The sequence below is a fragment of the Ambystoma mexicanum genome, chromosome 1p (assembly GCF_040938575.1).
Source record: "Ambystoma mexicanum isolate Mex_15411 chromosome 1p, UKY_AmexF1_1, whole genome shotgun sequence".
Taxonomy (NCBI): Eukaryota; Metazoa; Chordata; class Amphibia; order Caudata; family Ambystomatidae; genus Ambystoma; species Ambystoma mexicanum.
Window position 1 is genome coordinate 993780569 of NC_090921.1, and position 22123 is coordinate 993802691.

Genomic DNA, 22123 nt, shown 5'->3' on the forward strand with positions numbered 1-22123 from the left:
TGCCCATCCAAGAGACTGAAAATGTTCTTTTAGAGAGATAAGAATGAAACCATGACAGAACTGGACCTCAGAGGCCAAAAAAAGAAAGTGAAGGCTAGGAGTAAGGAGTGATCAACCGTGTTGAAAGCTGCTGATAGATTTAGAAGAATAAGAAAAGATGAGTGCTTAGTATAGCGCGCCAAAAGGAGAGAGTTCTACACCGAAAGGAGGGCATTTTCTGTGGAATGAAAAAGACAGAAACCAGACTTTTGGGAGAACAAAAGAATCAGAAACAAAGATGGAGATCTGGGACTAGACAAGCCTTTCTAGAAGTTTAGAGAGATAGGGCAACAGAGAAATAGGATGGAAATTTGAAACAAGCAAAGCATCAGCATTGTGTTTCTTCAGAATTGGAATAATAGAAGCGTGCTTAAATGAATTGGGAAAAGTAGAGGTAGAGAGACAGATATTGACAGATACTGAATAAAGAGACACAATAAGGTACAAGAAAAGGGTAGGCCTTAGGGATTAGCCTAGAGGGAATATGATCAGTAGGGGAGGCAGTAGGAAGATCTTTAGCAAGTAAGAGAAAAACCTCAGAATTGGAGACAGGGGTAAAGTGAGTGATAGTGGCTTGAGGAATATGAGCAGGAGTAGCGGGGGACCGTTGAGGTAGATTAGATGCTTCAATGGCATGACGAAGAGAAAGAACTTACGACATGTCCTTCTAATATTGTTGTGCATTTGACATTGTTTTATAAAGCCTGATTGGTTCAGATGTATTAATGAGGGCAGAAGATCCTCCATCCTATTGGTTAAGATCTTAGTGTACATTTTTGCGTCCAGGTTTATTAATGCTATAGGGCGGTATGACCCACAGCTGCTCTGATCTTTGCCGGGTTGTAGAAATAGTACTATTTTTGCTTCCTCCATGGTGGGGGAAATGAGACCTGAGTGTGTAAAGGAATTGTATAGATGGGTTAATCTAGGAGCTATAATATTCCAATATGTTTTATAAAATAAGGCTGGGTATCCATCAGGACCTGGAGAATTATTCAGCAGAAGCTTGCGTATGGCCCTGAGAATTTCCTCTTCAGTAATATCTGATTCTAGCTGATCACTATCCAATAGAGCTAACTGGGGAAGAGTGACTGCATCCAGGTAAGCTTTTTGATGCATTGGGTCCGGGAACTCGGACTGATTTAGATACAAATAGAATGTGTGAAATTGTGAGATAGTGTAGGGGGTCTCAGTGACCTTCTCGCCAGAAGGGAGCCGAATCGTTTGTATGGACTGAGATGCCACTTTCTGCTGGAGCTGTCTGGCTAAGAGTTGATCTTCCTTGTTGTACATAGTATTTCTGTTTGAGGTATAGCTGGGATTTTCCATCTTTTTTTACTTGGAAAAGGTTTAACCTGCCTTCCGCAGTTCTGAGGGCTTTTTGTTTGGACACCACCATCTTTATTTCCATTTCTTTCATTGCTCGTCTTAGGTCCTTCTCTAGTTCTATTTCAAGTGCCCTGTTTTTGTTTGTGTCTAATGGTTCCCTCGGCTATCAGGACCCCCCATAGAGTTGCCTTGAAGGCGTTTTTTATCTCTAATGATCTAGTCCCGAAGTAGTTTGCACGGGAATCTCCTGGCCCATAGTCTTTGTTTCCCTTGTGGTATGTTCAGATTTATAGAGATTGGAGCGTGGTCTGATAACATTATTGTATGACACTTGATTTGCGTGATGTTGCCTAAGCGTGGAACTGAGGCCCAGGCATAACCTATGTGCAAAAATGAGCAGTGAACATGTGAGTAGACCATATATCCTTTCTCAGATCCTCTAAGAGCTGGCCAAACATCTACCAAGGACAGATTAACACATTTTTGCTTTAGTGTGGGGGGGGGGATTGGGTGCCGCTTGTGACTGTGCTACGATCCCAGATGGGGTCCCAAGCTATGTTGAAATCTCCAAGAAATATTGTTTCGCCCTCCAAGAGGGATTCTAGATGTGCAAGGGTCAATTTTAGGAAGCCATCTTGGCCCACATTGGGAGCATATACTGAGGCCACCATTGGCCACCAACAGCATCCTCTAGTGTACGGTGGGCGTGTTAAATGTCCCATTAATGTAATTGATGTGCTGCTTGTCCTTGCATGACCCGTGAAACAGACACACTGTCTCTGCACTGAGCTACGTGAGGTAAAGTGTCAAGTTGTCTGTTGTGGTTTGGAGAGTTGCAGAAAGGATTGCACTGCAAGTGTGACAGTCTTTAGTCAGTCTGGAAAATGGCATCGCTGTTGCTGCTTGGTTACTCCCATACAACTAAATCTAAGGACAACTAAATAAACATCAGAATCTTCTGATCTCAAAGAATATCAGTGGTTGTTTCAAAGGTACTGTGGCCATGTGACGCTGCCTGAATAGTTATCTTCTTGCTCCACGTAGTGAAGCTGCGTTTCTCATTGTTGAAAGCATTCTTGTATTTCAGAATGTACTCATCACCGTGAATGCTGGTGCTACGTCTAATGCCGTGCTATCAAGTGACCATACTTTGCCTTCGATCCACATATTGCTATATTTGAAGACTTACAATTACCTGTTTTTTGGCGTAACATATGTCATAAATTATGCTGCAGTTCAATATCTGCGCGAACCCGTTGCCCGTGTTCAGAGATTCAGAGATAAGGCAGCGCCACTGCACAACTTCTTTGTGATAAGTGCATCAGACATTGGATATATACATTCGCTTTAGTATTGTACTGTTAATAGCAACCTGGTTTCGGTCGCTTTGCTGACAGGCAAGAAGGAGGCAATAGAGAGGTTATTGAGAGCGAGTTGAACTCATGGGCTTTCATTCCCAATGCATGTCCAAATCCCTGCCCACGCTTTGTAATAGCTATTTTAATTACTTACTACCAATAATATATGCACTGCTTTAATGTTGGATTTTTGACAAAGTTAACATTCACGGTTGAATTTTTCAGGGCCCCCAAAAATGGAAAAATCAAGTAGCAACACTTATGTTTTGGGACAGATTGGTTTACATGACAGAACGCTCTAAAATGCAATTGAAAAGTAGATTTCGTTTCAGACGTGGAAAGCGATAGAACGCTAGTACCACATAAACACATTTTTTAACAAGTCTAAAAATATTCCAGATACCTCGGAACGTAATGTCAGACAGTATTGTTCTTTCAACTCCTGTTACTTTTTATTCAGAACTTGGAGGCCGATGCATTCACATTTTGCATGGCTCAAAGTGAGTCTGCACTGCTTAAAAGTGACTTTGCACTGCTGACACAAATCCTAATTCATGGAACTGTGCACAGTTTATTTTTGCCATGTAAAGTCAGTGCAAAGTCATTTAGTACTGCAAAAATAGCCACGTGCCCTGACTTCAACTGTGCAAATAGTCCATGAATTGGGCCCTTGCTGTGTGTGTTATTTGTGCAATGTCACTCTCATTATTGTGAAGCTTTCTCTGACACTTTTCCCATGCTCTCTCCTTTTCACTAGCTCAGTAGGTAAGGGTTCGTACATGAGGTGGACATGAAAGTGCACATGTGTTTTTTCCCTTTAAAAAAAACATAGACCAGAACAGTAAATTGCCAACGACAAACCAGAAAAGCACGCTTTTCTATTTGGTTTTAAACAATTTTCGAATGCAATGGCTCCCAGCTGCAGGGCACAGTAACAAAGATTCTGTCTTGTAAACCAGCTTCTTAAAATTGTTTCATATAGAATACAATAGCGTAGAAGTCTGCAACCTTTGGCGCTCCAACTGTTTTGGACCACAGCTCCCATGTGCGCTAGCTACCACTGTCAATGCAGAGGTATATTGGGATTTGTAGTCTAAAAACATCTGGAGATGCAAAAGTTGAAGACTCCTTTAGCAGCTCCGGCCACAGACATCATGTGCATCTCAGAACGGCCTGTCTCAGCTCTTCCATGCATACTGTTTGTTCAGAGCTCCGAGCCAGTGCTCTCACTACAACATCAGGGCCTTTCCACTCTTTCAGTCGAAAGGAGTCCTGAGCCAGAGAGGGGTGGGAGGCAGCAACTGTCCCATGTTCTCAGCCAGCACTCTCATAACACAGAAATATATTTCTCTCTATATCACTTTCATTGTGGGGCTTTAAATGTATGCTTTGAAGTGCTCATCTTACAAGCTACATTTGCTCGAGCCTTTATGGCTGTCACTTCACTTTGGGTATACAGAAGTGTTATCACCTCATTGCGTTTTTACACTGCCATACATTCAAAAAAATATTTGGCAATTCATGTGTCAAAAGTAGGGATGGCATCAGGAACTTTCCACTCTTTTAGTGGAAAGTGGCCATGAGGTGCAGGGAGGCCCTCAGCAACTACCTCATGTTGCAAGTCAGCAGTCTAACAAAACAACAATACATTTCTCTCCATATTACTTTTGTTCTGGGCTTTAAATGTGCGCTTTGCAGCGCTCACTTTACAACCTGCATTTGCCCTTGTGGCTGTAACTTAACTTGGGGTATACAGATTTGTTATCACCTTATTGTATGTTTGAAAAGAAAAATATGTCTTAATGAGGAGGAAGCTGGTCACAGTGCTCACAGCTCACACATTTGGTACATTTCTTTCTCATGTTGGGTCAGAGGACAGGCAGTCCTTTCCTGCGATCTCTTCAAGGCCATATGGCAAGTGAAGTAATTTCCTGTGATGTTGTACGTTCAAAGTTCTCGTGACATAATTTCCTATGATGTCATCTCCTGTCATTTCATCAGATCAAGCTGATGTGACATCATTTCCTGGGATCGTATCATTATGCTAATTACAATTTTTTAAACGTTAAGATTCCTACACATTTTTGGCCACAAAATGTTGGCATATATGTGTCCAGCATGGTAAGAAAAAGAAGCTGTAACATACTTTCAGTAGGTGGAGGCATCCACCCACGTCCTACGGACAACTGTGCACACGAACATTGCACTTGCTGCAACCTACAAACACCCAGCTTGTGCGAAAATGAGCGCTGCATGCTGCACATGTCTCACACTTTTAATAAGTCCGGGGAGGCCAACCCTGTTCGTAGCACCCCTATGCACAAGTGCACAGAGTATTCCGCCCAATACGCATCCTATGGACAGCCATCCCATTTGAGAGCATTCGCAACTTCACTATGTTACTGCATCCACACTGCAATCAGGCCCTTATTTCCCAGACACGATCCGGGCCCTCGCACATCGAAAAGTACTGTGTTCTGCAATGCACTGAGTGTTATTGGGCAAGTACACGCTTACAAACATCCCCAGTGTGCCATTGCACATGTAAGTATTTGTTTGAACGATTTAGGCCTCTTTTCCAGTTGCAAGGCCTCCACAGCAGCCCTACAAAAGGCCACACCCTAGAGCTGCTCCTCATTCTGTTTTTGGCTTTTCAGAGCAGAATAGTGACAATGCCTTGAGCTGGAATTGCTTTCGGCGCAATTCTGCTGTGCTATATTACCGTTGCAATTCATGGCAACCATGGCTACTGCCTCTATGCCAGCAGCACCCACATCCTCACCACCACCTCCTTCCGAAGAGCCTGGACAAGGGAACAGGCGTGCTGATGTAGATAGGGATCCAGAGGAGAACGAGAATGAAGTTGAGGAAATGCCCAATGTCTGCAGCCAGCGTGACTGCTGGGTGTGGAAACTGTTTACCAGCGTAGGAGACGTGCCGAAATGTTGTGCTAACCAGGTGAGATGCACTTACTCATGCGCAGAAAACCTGGCTTGTACAGCTGCGGCACCACCTCCATGCAACAACACCTCAAATTGAAACAAAAGGTAGCAGTGTGCAGTGTGCTGCCCTTCCAACAATGCAGTAGGTTACTTTCCTCTACAGCATTCTCCGCATCTGCTCCTGCCAAGACCAGGTACACTCCTGTAGGGCAGCGGATCCCTAAAGCATCCCTGCAGACCGTATGCTGTGCAGCAGACCCTTACCTGTTCAAGTTCATTGTATTGTGCAGGTACTGCGACGTGACACTCTGCAGGGGGGAGAAACTTCAAAGTGGTTGCGAACGTTCAGTCTGTGAGCATAACAATGACTGCGGCCTACTTAAGTGGGGCCACCCAACATCTTCCTCTCTCTGCACTTGCCCTATTTTATCCCTGTGGGTGGTGCCCCTTCCGTACCCTCCCTTCCATTCCTTGCCTTCTGTGTCGTGTGTTACCCAACCAAGAAAGATACAAAACAAAGGATAAAGGAAAAAAGGAAAAAAAGGGGCCTTTCAGAGGTCAAAAATGAAATTGCCAATGAAAGGATGCAGGCCGCTGCGCAGCCTATACGCTCCACAGATTGCGCGGTAAATAATGGGAGGTGTGGCTCTGTGAAAAACATTGCAGTCAGTTTGGGTAGAAAGGGCTGGCTGTAAAAAAAGGCTTTTTTCATGTTTGTTTGCATTTCGAAGGGTTGAAGGGTGCAACACCTACTCGAAAAATGCTTGCTGTACTTCCAAAAAGGGCAGCAATGCATTTTGTGTAGGTCGCAGAAAAACCTGATTGCCAGAATCAGTAAAATGAACGCCATTTTGTCATGAGCACCTCCAGGGTTCCTAGCCTAGATTCAGGAGTTCAGGCCAGGCGGGATTCATTGTATAGATCAGCAGGCCTTCGGTGGGTGTTAGCTTGGCACACATGGCATTCACACACTTCACAGCATTAAATCACCATAGACTTCCATAGGATCCAATAGCATACCCATACCCCTGCCGTTTGGGTCATGGGCAAGTTTTATCAGTGAACTAGACTTTGGACCTTGAGGGCTACATAAACCCTGCCTCCGCTGTAATGCGCACTTCGCGTTTGGTCCGCTGACAGCGGTGCAACGCTACCGGCACCTCTGCTCACAGAACCTGCCAAATCAAAGAAAAAGAATATTAACCATTCAACAGTTTTCACAGAATTACCTAGAGACCACTGACGAGAATTACCTGACCGAAGTGTTCTGCCGTCGAAGGTTTTTCCAGTCGAAGAATTCTTCCGTCACAGTTCCTCTTCAGTCCACAGCCTCTGTTCACAGCCATAGCAACTTTCTGCAGTATTCCTTCGTTTTCTTAAGACCTGCAAACAAAAGGTACTTTAGTTAAAGAACGAACATTACAGAATTAATAGTGAAGATAAGCTCCTAAACTTACCTGAAGCTCCATAGAGTTATACCTCACAGTTGAGAACTGCCCTTCGAAGTAATAGATTACAGTTTTCTCTGACAAGACGAACATACGCTGTGCAGCATTTTTCTTCCTGAATGCGCGCACATACTTACCTCAGTCAAAACGCCTTATTAGGTTACCGAAGACCTCTCCATGTTTTGTGCGCTTCACCGATAGCAAGCGCTTCCAACTTACCTCAAGAAAGGGTTTTATATTCTTTGCCTTGAAACTCAAGACTCTTCTATTAAAGCCTTTTCTTCTGAGAATCTGCTGAAGAAAAGAAGAATTAAAATACAGTAAGAGAGATCTCTCCAACTAAGAAAAGACATTAATTTCACGGAGACATCAGCTTATTTTCTTTTTAGTTCTGTCAAGAAACTCATCTACATCTATGACACTTGCCTTCAGAGGTTTCCAGAGTCAACAGAACCTTAGTCTTCAGAACCTCAATATCAATGCACCCCTGTGAGATAGCAGAATGGAGAGCTCCCAAAACATAAAACACAGGTGAGAAGAGTGGGTCTTAGAAAATAAGGGGAGTTATTTCAAAAGAGGAAGACAAACTTAGAGTTCTAATAGTTTTCACCATTCTCATCAATCACAGCACTCCCTATTCTTGTTATTTGATTTTTCATGATATGGAGAAACTTTTAAGGCATCGGTTTAGCAGTTCAGCAGGCTTTGGAATCATTACGCTCCTGTGGAGTCCAGGTAAGAGTTACAGAACGCGAAGCCATACTTAAAAATACTCTGCCTGAGCGTAATGGAAACCACAGACATAGATAATTTGTCTCAGCTTTTGGGGGAATTACGGGCAGAAGTCCATGCAGCACAGTCAGAAACCAAATCCCTGCGGCGAGAGTTAGTGGTCAATAGGGAACGCACTGATGAAATGGGTCACCAATTATTACAAACACAAGCAGGGCAAGCCCCACTTCCAGGTGGCCTTCCTCCAGTTCAAGGTTCCTCTTCAGGCCCTCATCTTCAGGTAATTGTGCCTGGAAACATTCCATTAGCCTCTGCAGAATGATTCATGGGGGATCCAAAGCGTTTTGCAGTATTTATGAATCAATGTAACTTGCATTTTTTGTGTAGACCCAGGGTTTTCCCCTCAGATCAGTCTAAGGTGGCATTTTTGTTATCCTATCTGGTGGGGGAATGCTGCAGACTGGTCCATTCCCTTGGTCAACCAGGATGGCCCTTTACTAAGAAACTTTCCTGGTTTTCAGCAAGAATTAGAAAAGCTTTTTGCCCGTCATACACAGGGATAGGCCTTGGATAATGAGTTGCTTTCATTACGACAAGGCAGTCAAGAACTGCTTGCATATGTAGCCTCTTTCAATCGATTAGTAGCAGAAACAATTGGCCAGAAGAAAAGAGGACAACACTCGTTTATAGATGTTTACAAGGAGAACTCAAAGATATATTGGTTCAGGTTGTGAATCCCCCCCTACAGGTTGTGCGGAATTCATAGATCTCACTATACAACTGGACCATCGGTTGCAAGATCAACGAATAGACAGTTCCAGAGCAGAAAATAGATCATTCTATCTACGTCCAAAAGACCTTGGTAATCGCCATGTAACTGAAGGTCATCCAGAGATAATGCAATTGGAAGTTGTTCAGGCCCCATTTCAAAAGAGGAAATAGAGAAGAGAAGACAACAGAATTAATGTCTCTACTGTGGTTCAGCTGGACATCCTTTTCGTAACTGGCCGGTGAAGCCTCCTTGGAAACCAGTGGGAGCTTTGGACAAGGCTGAAAAAGGAGAAAAGAAAATAGAACTGATGGAAAACTCCAACGCCAGACAAGCTTAGAGGTCGGATTGTTGATCCAGAAGAAGGAATTTCAGATCTCTCATTTCATTGTGCCCCTTATCCTAAGTAGTAACCTTCAACCTTCCAAAGTGCATACTCTTGAAGCCTACGTGGACAGTGGTGCGATTGGGAAGTACGTTGATCATGAACTCGCAAGCAAGATTGGTATGGCTATGAACCCAAAGCCTGTTGTGGAGAATGCCACAGCGGTAGATGGTGCTCAGCTAATATCAGGACCAGTGATGATGTGTACTGAAGTTTGTACCTTGCTTTGCCAGGATGGACATCAAGAAAAGATCTTGTTTGACCTAATCAGTGCTCCGCAGTTCAAAATAATCTTAGGAATTGCATGGTTAGAGAAACATAATCCACAGATCGATTGGCGTGCCAGGACCTTGGTATTCACCGAAGAATGGAAAAGCTTGTGTTACTGGTTCCAAGATGGCCACCGATGCAGGGAGACGTGTGTGAGTCTCGCTCCTGCCGGGCCGTATTAAAGCACCACATTTAGCACTGATCCAGTGAGTACCTGATACGAAAATCGGCTGCCGTTCGCCTCCAAGGCACCCGACACTCCAGGAAAGAGAAGGCGCACCAGAGGAGTAAGCGAAGGCAGCGCCACCGGAGCGGATCACCCCTCCCCCACCGGAGCAGCACGACGTCTTGTGCGGCTCGGCTTGGGAGAAGAAGGAGGCAGCGGTTTGGACCGTGCTAGCAGAGGACGCGGCCCCGCAAAATAGCAAACCCGAGGCACCCTGAAGGGAAGGCAGGGCGTGGCAGTGAAGGGGTCTGCTGACGGGCTGGAGAAGCCGCGTACTTGCACCGGGTGAGTCGCTCCTCCCCCGCCAAGGACAGCGCAGACCACACCATGGACAGGGGCGGCTGAGGGCGAAGGGGGCCCGTGGTGGGGACGCCCCAGTGCCCCGGCACCTATTAAGAAGAGGAACAGCTGACAACTCGCGGGGGCAGGGAGGACCCCGCTCCGCTTGTGCTCCCGCTCCGGCGCCGCTGAGGGGCCTGATAGAACGTGGCGGGAAGCTGCAGGCAGACGCGGCCGCGCACTGCCCCCGTACCAGAGTGATTCTTGAGACTGCGACAGGCCACCCGGCGGAGCAGTGGGTGAGGGACCTACATCTGGCTCCCCCCTCCACCGCCCCTGCAAGGAGAACACAAGAGTCGGAGATCCAGGTGAGCGAATCAGACTATCACCCTCCCATACCTCGATAGGTATTCACAGAAGGCCAGGCAGGCCTAGTATCAACAGGGGATAGACCCCCCCCTTCCTCCATATACAGAACCATTCAGCGGTAAGGGGCAGTGGGGGCAGGAGTGGTAGTGCCGGACAAATTCTGCCCCTGGACTCATTAACAGCGAAGCGGCCCTCAGGCCATAGCCCCAAGGGGGCGGGAAGGATCATAGCACACCACAGGGCAGAAGCACTTTATCCAAAAAAACAAAAAAAAGCTAAACACCAAGCGGCTCATCCCTCCAATTCAGAAAGTGATCCGCAGTGGTTCCTCAAAGAAGGCACAACTCAGTCACCCCGTAAAGGAGCGGAAGAAACGTAGTACATCCACTAGATCAAGGGGGAAATGTCCAAGGCGAAGGGGAAAGGAGGTGCGGCCTTGCCGAATCCACAACCGGCCAAACAAGACTCAAGCATTCTACAAATGTGGGCATCGGATACACCGGTGCATACCAGGGGAAGGGCACAGGAAGACTCCGCAACGGACTCCATCCCTCCCAACTCAGGCAACCTACAGTGCAGGACCAATTCGCCACACTGAGGAACGACATGAAGCAAGCAGTCCAAGAGATAAAACAAGATGTAGCTAAATTGGAAGAAAGGACAGACACCCTTGAAAAAATCGTACAAAATGTGGAAGACGAAGCACTGCAGATCAGCAAAACTCAAGAACACTTAGTGCCATTAACCCGCAACCTTGAAATCCAATGTGAAGACCTCGAAAATAGGTCCCGCAGATCTAATATTCGCATCAAAAATATGCCAGAGACGGTGTTGGATAAGGATCTTAAGAATGCAGTATAGGAAGTGTTCAGAGACATAATTGAAGCACAAGAAGCAGACGCCATTGGGATAGACCGCGTACACAGAGTGGGCCCTAAACGAACGGGAGCTCCCGGGGAAAGACCCAGAGACATCCTTGTAGCTCTTGCCTTGTACCCGCAGAAAGAACTCATACTAAGAAGAGCGAGGCAAATGGATCAAATAAGGATGAACGGGGTGGACATCCAGTTGTACCAAGACCTTGCGGCAGGGACACTTCTAAAGAGAAGAGAGATGGCCCCATTGATCAGGGAGCTGATCTCGAAAGAAATAAGGCACAAGTGGACATTCCCTTTTGGTCTCTTATTTGAGTGGGAAGGAAAGCAAAGGAGGGTGACAACAAGTGAAGATGGACTCCATATTTTGGACATTCAAGCAGAGGAGGTAGAAAGCAGGAACATTAAGGCAAAGGGGGATCTGCTAAAAAGACAGAGAGGGTGGGAGGTGGCTCGGCAGAAAAAGAAATGAAATGGAAGGGGGAACTTCATCCCGGCATTGGTGGAATAGAGGAAACACCCAAGCAAGGCGACGACAGGGAGCAGCCTCCCATCACAGAACCTGAAGAGGTACTCACCGAAGGGAGTCGGAAACAACCGCTTAATGGCATGGCCGGGGATCAGGAACGGACCCACGGTAGGTCTGAGGAAGATGCAGGGTTTAGGACTCCCCGCAAAGTTCAACCCGAGTTTACAGAGGGCAGGGAGCGATAGTCGCAACGCCATAGCTACCATAGGGACCCAGGCCTTCCTCGGGATTAAAGTTGGGGAAATGTCAAAGGTTGGTGGGGAGTTAGGGAGTTTGGGGGGAGGGGAGGGAGGGCTACTCCGGAAGAGAGATGGGTCCACAACATTCGGGCTCAAAAGGTTCATTAGGTATCCAATCTGGGCCGGTTAACATGGGGAAGATCAGATTATTAACACTAAATGTAAGGGGCCTGAACTCACCTGTGAAGAGGAAGAAAGTAGAGAATATGCTCAGGAGGGAGAAAGCAGACATTTTGCTGCTCCAGGAAACACACATTAAAGCCATGGATAGGGAGAAAGTATGTCTCAGAGGGTACCAGGTATTGGTTCAATCTAATGCAGCGGGGAAAAGAGCAGGGGTAATGATAGCAATAAAAGGGGTGTGTGGATGTTTCACTCTTTGACAAGCAGACAGACAAGGAAGGGAGATGGGCATTTGCCAATATTAAGCTAGATAGCAGCAAGCTGACGCTAGCATCAATTTACGCATCCGACACGGGCCAAGACGGCTTCCTGCGAGATACATTGGGGAGACTGGAGGGATTTGCGAAGGGAGAGATAATAATGGGGGGTGATTTGAACATGGCTTGGCATCCGCAGTCTGATAGGAGCACGAGGGGGACCCAAACCCAGGGCGCTCCATCCAACCATCTTAAACAGATGTTGGATCAAATGGCGCTTCGCGATGCTTGGAGGGAGCTGAAGGGTCAAAACAATGGCTTCACGTATTACTCACACGTACACAATACGATGTCGAGAATAGATTACTTCTGGGTGTCGGTGGGGTTGCTAGGCAAGGTCCAAGGAATGGAACTTGGTCCCATAGCACTGACAGACCATGCCACGCACTGGCTAGATATATCGACCCGAGGGAATGGCGGAGGGCTCTGGAGGTGGAGGCTCCCGCAAGATCTTCTCTTGGACCCGGTGGTAGGAGAGGCAATTAGGGACAAAATTACAGAATTTTTCGAGCTAAACGACACAGGGGACGTTCCACTTGGAACGGTTTGGGGGGCGATCAAGGCAGTAATCAGGGGACATATGATAGCTCTAAAAGCCTCAAGGGACAAGCAGAGGTACGGTTGGGAACGAGAACTCGAAAAGAAATTAACTGACATAAGAGAGGAGCTATTGATACACCCCACCAGAACCCTCAAGAAGGCGTTGAGACACACGCAGGAACAACTTCACCTCCTCTGTAACAAAAGGGCATAGAGGTCTCTCCTTTACCTCAAGCAAAGAGTCTATATCAAAGCTAAAGAGGCTGACAGATATCTAGCAAGGCAACTCTCCGCAAAGCAAAATTCTCGGACCATTTTAAACATATAAAACTCACAAGGGGAGACACTAACACGCACCAAAGATATTGGGGAAGTATTTAAGGCATTCTATCAGAAATTATATGCATCTGACCACCCAGACGAGGTAGAACAAGAAAGATTCCTGCAGTCTCTCCCCATGCCAAAAATTTCCGAAGAAGCCAAATTAGCACTGGATAATCAGATTACGGAGGAGGAAGTGGAGAAGGCAATTGCCGACCTCCCATACAACAAGGCACCTGGTCCAGACGGCTTCACAGCCCCTTTTTATAAAAAATATGTGGACATCCTCGCCCCAGTTCTAACACGATTGTTAAATACCTTCCAGGAAAGGGGAAATGTAACACCGTCCATGAATGAGGCAAAGGTCCTGGTGTTCCATAAACCGGGTAAGGACCCCTCTCTCCCAGGCTCATATCAACCCATTCCATTGCTAAACCTAGATTCTAAAATCTACACGAGAATCCTGGCTGCTAGGCTTTCCCCGCTGCTCCCCTCCCTAATCAATTCCGATCACCAGGCTTCATCCCGGGCAGGAAAACTCATGACAATCTAAGAAGGCTGATACATTTAATAGAAAAAGTGGGCATTACACATACGCCAGCAATATTTCTGTCACTAGACGCCGAAAAGGCTTTTGACCAGGTGGAATGGTCCATTGTATTTAAAACCCTGGGACACAGGGGATTCGGGAACCATTACATTAATATGGTCAAAGCCAACTACAACTCCCCCTTGATAAGAATAGCGGTTACTGGGGAAGTCACAGAAAGGGTATTGATCACCAGGGGAACAAAACAGGGATGCCTGCTATCCCCCCTCCTGTATGCTATTTTCCTGGAGCCGTTACTAATCAAAATTAGGGAAACTATCCACATTAAGGGGATAGAGATGGCAGGCAGAATGTGGACAATTTGCTATTGGCACTAGAGGACCCGGGAAGACTCTGCCATATACATTGCAAGACCTGGAGACATTTGGGGAGATCTCGGGCCTAAAAATAAATAGGAATAAATCGGAAAGTCTGCACTTAGAAGGGGACAGGGAGGCTCTGGAGAGAGAGGCGGTACCGCTTGGTCTGAAAATTGCAGGAGAAGGTATCAAATATCTGGGTATAACACTCACACACAAGGTGGACTCCTTAAATAAAGGGAACTACCCCCCCCCACACTGCTTGCCAAAGTTAAAAAAGACCTGGCTACAGATATCATGGTGGGGAAGAATTCAATCAGTGAAAATGAACACTCTACCCAAGCTGCTGTACTATTTTCACGCTCTCCCGATAACAGTTCTTCAGGGCATTATCAAAGACTGTCTCGACATTTATTTGGAACAGGAAGCCCCCAAGGGTAGCAAGAACCGTCCTCACGACACATGTCAGAGAGGGGGGACTGTCACTTCCACACTTCAAAAACTACTACCATGCGGCACAACTGTGGGTGCTAAAAGAATGGCTGGGGGATGACCAACAAACGATCTGGGCAGCCCAAGATAGGGCAGTAGCGAGAACCCCACTAGAGGATGTCTTATGGAAACTCAAACAGCATAGACACCCAAACCTTCGCATTAGTATGATTATGAGAGCCACACTGAACGCCTAGGACGACCAGACACGGAAGGGCACCATGACCACGGTGACTGCCCCATTTATGCCCATTTGAAGGAACCCGCAATTCCCACCTGGACAAGAGCAAGGTGCATTCGAGAAGTGGGAAGATGCAGGATGCAGACAAATAGGGGAAATGTTCCATGATAAAGCAGTTAGATCATTTACGGAATGCAAATCCATGTGGAACCTTTCTGCGGCGGACAGGTATAAGTATGAACAACTCAGACACTGGTTGTTAACGCCAGAAATTGCTCAGGCAGCCACCACGGAACTGACCTCATTCTAAAAATTCCTCCTAACTAACCATGGTGATAAGAAGCTGGTCTCCTCACTCTACAACTTTATCAATACACAGGACGAGGGAATAAAATGGGCCTACATGCAAAGATGGGAAAGAACACTAGGGGAAGAAATTCCAAAACAGCAGTGGCAGGCGCTGTGGGTGGACATCCCTAAATTAACTCGTGCTGTACAGACCAGGGAAATGTGGATACAAATAATCACCCAATGGCACTACACACCGGAGAGGCTCAATAACATGTACCCGAGAATGTCTGGCCGCTGCTGGAGGGGCTGCCCAGAAGCTGGCACATGGAGGCATATCTGGTGGGATTGTCATTGTGTCAAAGGATTTTGGAAAGAAATGATATCGGAAATGACAAAGATGTTCCCAGAGGCGGACCAGCTGGGAGAGAAAGTGTGGCTTTGTGGAATGAAAGGGCAACAGGCCAAGAGATACAGCAAAGCGCAATGGAGAAGTTTCATGGGTTTGGTTATAGCAGCCTGGGAAACGATCGCACAGAACTGGAAGATGCATGACCCACCACTAATATACACTTGGCTGCAGAAGGTCTGGTCACAAATGGCCATGGAAAAGCTCACGCACCGCCTACAGGGCTCTAACGGGTCCTTCATGAAGGAATGGGGGGGTTTTGGAATATCTACAATCGGACTATATGGAACAATGGTGTCCGCACAACATTAGAATAACAGACTTATTTTCCTCGTAATCAGTCCCGAGAACAATACGGAGCAAAGGGCAACTCTTCTGGAGGGGGGTGGGCAGGGAAGGAGGGTTTTGGGGGGTTATTATGGGAAACTGCATTATGTTTATACTGTAAATCAATAAAACAAGTTTTAAAAAAAAAGCTTGCTTTACAATCAAGAGGAAGATTCAGGAAACAAGGTCCAAGCTATTTTTAAAGAAGGCCTTGCAGTAGGGTTAATAGGAATTGTACCACCAGAGTATCAAGACTTTCAAGAAGTATTTGAAAAAGAACAGGCAAACGTTTTGCAACCACATCGGCCCTACGACTGTTAAATTGATCTAATTCCAGGATCTCAAACTCTATGTAGTAGGATCTATGCTTTAACCGAGCAAGAGAACATACATTTGAAGACATATCGAGATAAGTACATTGCAAATGGTTTCATTTGACCATCAAAGTCTCCTGTAGCCTCTTCTCTGTTCTTCGTGCCAAAGAAAGAAAGAGACCTTCACACTTGCATAGATTATCGTGCTTTAAATCAGATCACAGTAAAGAACAGATACTTCTTCAACTTATTCCAGTGCTAATGGACCAAGTCAAAGATGCAAACATTTTTACAAAACTAGATTTTAGGGGAGCTTATCATTTGGTGAGAATTAAAGAAAGAGATGAATGGAAAACCACCTATTGTACAAAGTATGGATTATACGAGTACCAAGTGATGCCTTTTGGCCTATGCAATGCCCCAGCTGCTTTTCAGCTTTTCATGAACGATGTTCTACGCAAATTATTAGATGTGTGCGCTGTGGTGTAAATAGATATCCTAATTTATTCATGCTCCGCCCAGGAACACATAGCCCATGTTAGAGCAGTACTTACAAAGTTGCAGCAACATCAGCTGTACGTTAAATTGCAAAAATGCTCATTTCATGTAACCACAGTGGAATTTTTGCGATTCATTTTGTCACCATTGGGAATTCAGATGGACAATTGAAAAGTAGAAGCCGTTTTAACCTGGCCTTCCCCAACATTGGTAAAAGGAGTCCAAAGTTTCCTGGGATTCACCAATTTTTATCAGCGTTTGTTTCAGGTTTTCCTCAGTTAGTCCACTGTAGGGTATTTTGTATAGATTTGGGATCTGGCGGTATTTTCTTACCGCCAAAAGAAGAGTGGTAATTTGGTGATAACTTATCCTTGCATCTAGATTGGGTTTGGCCTTACCTCCTTCCAGTGACCATGTCTTGTTACACTATATTGGATAATTTAGTAATATACACTATTGGCGGTATATTCTGGTGGTAAATTACTTAGTAGTGAGCATAATCTTCCTCCCCTATTTATAGCCCCATCATACACAAAACCTTCCTCATTCTTATAATACTCGTGTGATCTATAGAGAGCCTTGGATCTACATTCAGGGACGCCACACTTTCACATAGAGTGCCCCCTACAACCTGTGGCTGTTATCACTGATTTATCTACACCAGTGAACTATGCGTCCATAGGCCTCATTACTGATTCATTACTGGTTCATGGACCCCCAGTAATCTATATATTGTATTAGAATTCACCCAGACAGCATGCACTGGGGAACACACGCATACAACTATTTATTACCGCTAAGTCTTATTTTAGGACAGTTTATACTGTCTGTTATTTTATCTACATGGGAAAAATGACAAATGTACTACCTAAAAAAAATCTTCCACGTGTCATAAATGCTATTCCAAATGCACCAAGAAAAGAGAAAAACAAAAACTCTACACGTTCTGCTTTTATATTGTGTGTATTAAAAACAATTGCAATTCAAAATAACATCTTACCAATTACATTGCGTTGTTCTCTGTAATAAAAAAACAAGAAAAGAAACAATACAGAGACAGAGCAACATTCACTTTGCAACATTTTCATATGACACATTAAATGCAGGGGATTTCTTTTGGCTACTCTTTCTACATGACATTTTAGATTGCTACTGTTCATTCACACGAAAGTACACAGCGACCCCCTTACTTAACTTTGGCTGCTTACCAAAGATCTGTGGTTTTCTCCCCCAGACGATCTCCTTTAGAAGAGTGGGCCCAGTCGACAGGGGTTGCCTCCGTAATCTCAATGTCTGATATGCATGGCGAAAATTCTAAGCCAGTGCCAAGACACCAAGATCATCCGTCTCTCGAGCCCAGCAAAAGTGAACTGCCTCTCCCTCTGTCAGACTTTCCCAGCAAAACTCTGCACCTTCCCCTTTTCTTACGTGAAATCACTGCAGATGCTTTGCACCAATCAGATTAAAAAGGCAGCATCACCCTTCCTTCCACACAATAGAGCAGTTGTATAGTGAGAAACTGTAACTAATATCATTTCCTGTATGCAGATTATGTTTACTGCAAACACAGTGAAAAGAAAAAAAAATATTCTAGCATACATTTGAAAAAAAATTTCAGAACATGTACTTTCACCTCATTTTTCACATAGAGATTACATTATGATGTTAATGAGTTAGCACTAGTGATTAGTAATTGTTAATTAAGTCAGTTAGTTAGATGAATAATGTAGTCTCCTATGTGTGAGGCATTTCAAAGAAGAGAAAAGAAAAAAAATCTGGTGTACTTTTAAACCTGCAGCCTGTCTCCATCTGCATACTCATATGTTATGCTAGCAACATAGGACTGGCTATATGTGTATGCCACATTATTGCTGGCAACAAAATGCCATCATATTCAGTGAGTTGCTACACCCCAAGGTGCTATATATTATACTACATTATCCCTCTTTTTCTGACAATTTGGCAGTGTTGCAAGCCACAACTTGCGCTCTTTTTTTCATCATATAAATTCAACAAAACGAATATTCACATTTTTCACAATAAATCACTGCTTAACTACCATAAAATCAAAATGCATCTCAAATGAGTCCATCAGTTCTTACAAAATAATTTACATATTTCTTCCCAACTGAAGTGTCCATAGTCCAATGTCCAATAGACATCCGTTTAAGTGTAGATCAACATATTAAGTTCAATTGCAAAATAATAAAATAAAATAATTAATTAAAACAAATAATTAATATAACAAATTAAAATAAATAATTAAACTCCATACTTCTAGGATACATCCGAATTAATGCACCCACAACGCTGCAAGTTTATTGTTCCACCACTGATGTCCACCTCTGAGACGTTCCGACTAGCCACATCACATCATCTGGTTCATTTGGGGCATTCTTTCACGATGGCACTCTTGGACTTCCATAGGAGTCATCTTTTTTGGTGTACCGGTTACTTTGTCTTCACCTCCATCCAGAGGCAGGCATCACTTGATCTTCATCCCGCGGACTCCAGGACTCCATCGCCTCCCGTGTCCTTCGGTCCCGTGACCTCCGACCTCAAAGGACAGGTTAATAATTCTAAATCAAATAGAAAAGAAACAGATTAAGTACATAGCATAATACTAATTTCACCGTTTTACCAAAAATAAAATATATATATATTCAAAAATATTTCACCCTTTTTCTTTCGCTTTCTGAAATTAAGCACATGTTTGAGAAAAAACAAATATTCAAAGCATCATTGATCATTTAACATATTTCAACATTGTAATAAAATAATTTCATTAGCCTCAGCCCCCTTTTAATGATCATCACATAGTCTTTTTATTTACATCTATCCCATTACAACAATCACCTCTATTTTTATTACTCTGTTATTGGGCCCTATGAATAGACTCATGTGTCTTCTTTCATGTATTTAAGGGACATGATCTGTTTCTACTCGCTCAAGCCTCCTTACCTCATGCTTGGGATGCCAGGGCTTAATTTGGTTAACATGAACAAATTGCTATGTTACCGTTTCACCTTCAGTTCTCAAAATTTGATAAACCACTGGAGACACCTTATCTGTGATTTGAAATGGCCCCTGCCATGCCGCCAGAAATTTAGAATTTTTCTGTTTACCCTTTCCAAAATGGAATTTATACACCTGATCCCCCACACAATACTCTTTCACAGATGTCTTTTGATCATAATATGATTTTGCACTGTCAGCAGCCCTTTCAAAATTCCGCTGCACAAAAGCAAATTCATGTTGTAAATGCTTCCTCAGTTCTTCTATATATTCATGAACTGTAGATGCGCTTACAAGTGTCTGCTCATGTGTCCTGTATAGCAGGTATTGCAGCAACACCATTTTCCTACCTGTTAATACTTCAGGAGGGCTGATACCTGTTGCTTTGGCAGGAGTTGATCTGATTGCCATCAAAACCAAAGGTAAACATAAATCCCAGCTGGAACCTGCCTCTGCTACAAACTTCTTTAATATATCCACAACAGACCTATTACAGCATTCAATTCCACCAGAAGAGGCGGGTCTGTATGCAACATGTAGCTTTCTTTTCACTCCCAGTATTTGCCACACCTTACTCTTTAAAGCGCTTGTGAAATGACTTCCTCTGTCTGATTCTATTCTTTGTGGTAACCCAAATCTTGAAAATATATGATTTACCAGTAATGTAGCTGCTGTTTGCGTACTACAATCTGGTGCAGGAATACACTCTATCCATTTTGACATTAAACAAACCACACTCCAAATGTAACGGTCCCCCCTGCTCAAACTCTTTACAGGTCCTACATAGTCTATTTGCACATCTGACCATGGAAGAGTTAAGCCTCTTTTCATTAATGGGGCTCTATGCATTGGTGAAGGAGGTTTAAATTGGGCACATACTAAACATCCTCTAGTATATAGTTCCACATCTTGGGACATATGTGGCACATAAGCATAATCTTTCAGTATCACTAATGTCTTTTGTGAACCTCTATGTCCTGCAGTTATTGCATCATGTGCATGGTGTAGCATTAGCCCTCTGAATGAAAGGGGTACCACCCACCGTATTTGTCCTGTTATGGACTCTCTAATCATGAGTCCATCCTGTAGTCTAATTCGTTTTTTATTTTTTAATAGCACCCTCAACTCTTCTCTTCCCACACAATCAGTTTCTGTTAAAGGGTTTTGTTCAGGGTCTATCAAATGATTATAATAGATTCCCAAAATGGGATCATCCTTTTGTGCCTTAATCAGATCTTGATCTGGTGTATCATAACTCCATTGTACTACTGGTTGATCCACCTCTTTTGGAGCTTTAGAGCGTGTAACTGCATCAATTTGTATTTCACCAAGTAAATGTTCAATAGGTAGCAACTCTCCCATCACAGCCCCAATTTTAGCTAAATGATCTGCCTTATCATTTCCCTCCTTATCCTCTCCTGGAGTTTTTAAATGTCCACGAATGTTCCTCCAGTATATTGTCAAATCATTCTCTGACACCAATTTGTCTATGGCTTGTATCATTTTTCCATGTTTAATGGGCTTTTTGTTGTACGTAATCATGCCTCTTGCTTTCCAGCCAGGCAAATATTCCACAAAGCTATTTCGTGCATAATCAGAATCAGTCACCAGGACAATTTCACTAAATTTATTACCAACTGCAGTAGTAATTGCTTTATAAATGGCTGCCAATTCCGCTACCTGATTGCTCCTAGCCCCAATTCTCATCCCTATACTGGGAATGCCTTCACATTTCAACCAGACATTTCCTATTCCTGACACCAATTGTTTATTACTGTAATTTTCAATGTTAAAAGCACAACCGTCAACATATACAGTTGGCAAATCCTTGCATGTCTTTTCATCAAAAGCTTTGTGTGGTGACTGTCCAAACTCCTGTAAACTAGATTCCATTTCTACTTCATTTGATACATGTTCAGCTGCACAATCATGTAGATCTGCCAAACCTTGAGCAACTGGGCTCTTTTTATTTTGGCCATATCTCACGTCTACAGGAAAGCCTTGCAATGCCAGTGTCCATGAAGTAATTCTGGACTGTGCTAGGTTGCCTAACCAAATGATTTTACTCTCTAAAAACTGCAAAGGTTGATGATTTGTCTCAATGATTACCTTTACCCCCTGAACAATGGGGCGGAAATGCTGTAGCAGTCACACAGTGGTCAACAGGGCCTTTTCACATTCACTGAATTTAATTTTAACTTGGGAAAATGCCTTACTTGCATAAGCAATGGTTTTGTGATTCAAATCATGTTTTTGTGATAAAACTGCTGACATACAATGCTCAGAGAAACCTATTTCTATAAAGAAATCCCTATCCTTTATGGGGTATGCTAAACATGGTGCCTTTATAACACATTCCTTTAATTTAGCCACTGCCTCAGACTGCTCTTTTTCCCCACTTCCAGGGTGTATTCAGCTTCAGTAGTTTAGTCAATGGATGAGTAATTTCAGCATAATTTTCAATACATTTTCTGTTATAGCCCGTCATTCCTAGTAATCTTTTTAATCCTTTCACACTTTTAGGATCTTTTAGCTTTTGTATGGCCTCTACCTTCTTCTTTTGTGGATTTAGTCCATGTTCAGTCACTTCATGGTCTAGA